The following is an 823-nucleotide window of genomic DNA, read 5'->3' as shown; positions in this document are numbered from 1 at the left end:
AAAAGAGCTTTCTAATGGCAAGTGAGCTCATGTTTTAAGACACATGTAGGACTGACTATTAAGAAATTAGTATAAAATAAGTAGGATACAAGGATGTAATGTATAGCACAGGGAATATCACCAATATTTTATAATAACTTTATATGGAGTATAATCTATAAAAATATTAAATCACTATGTTGTACACCTGAAACTAATATTTAACTATTGTAAGTCAACTATACTTCAATAAAAAAAGAAATTACTAAAATAATTAAAAGTTATCTCCAGTTTTTATTATTTTAGGATTGGATGAAGATAGATGAAATACTCTGAAGACTCAGCATACACAAAACTTATAATGCAGATTATTTTAGTGTTTTTCATCAAGTGCAGCTCCAGAACACTTAGTAAAGCACTTAGGTAGCAGTGAAACAAGTTAAATTAAATACTGGAGCACACATACACACACAAATTATACCAGTACAGGCAAATCTATAATTAGAAAACTTAAGTTTAGTGCTCACTTCAGCAGCACATATGCTAAACTTGGACATATACAGAGAAGATTAGCATGGCCCCTGTGCAAAGATGACACCCAAATTTGGGAAGGATTCCATATTTTTAAATGAATATTCTTTCTTTCTTTCTTTCTTTTTTAACTTATGTATTTATTTATTTATTTTTGGCTCTGTTGGGTCTGTTGCTGTGCGAGGCTTTCTCTAGTTGTGGCGAGCGGGGGCTACTCTTTGTTGCAGTGTGCAGGCTTCTAGTTGTGGTGGCTTCTCTTGTTGCGGAGCACAGACTCTAGGTGCACGGGCTTCAGTAGTTGTGGCTCATGGGC

The 823-nt window shown here is 34.1% G+C and overlaps 1 non-coding gene across 1 annotated transcript; it reads left to right on the top strand.

Moving 5' to 3' along the window:
• The first annotated feature begins 498 nt into the window (after positions 1–498).
• LOC137226895 (U6 spliceosomal RNA) lies at positions 499–605 on the top strand. The gene has a single exon (XR_010944588.1). It is a non-coding gene; the product is annotated as a U6 spliceosomal RNA (small nuclear RNA).
• Positions 606–823: the final 218 nt, after the last annotated feature.

The sequence above is a fragment of the Pseudorca crassidens genome, chromosome 6 (genome assembly GCF_039906515.1).
Source record: "Pseudorca crassidens isolate mPseCra1 chromosome 6, mPseCra1.hap1, whole genome shotgun sequence".
Classification (NCBI taxonomy): domain Eukaryota; kingdom Metazoa; phylum Chordata; class Mammalia; order Artiodactyla; family Delphinidae; genus Pseudorca; species Pseudorca crassidens.
This window is presented reverse-complemented; position numbering and strand designations above follow the sequence as displayed.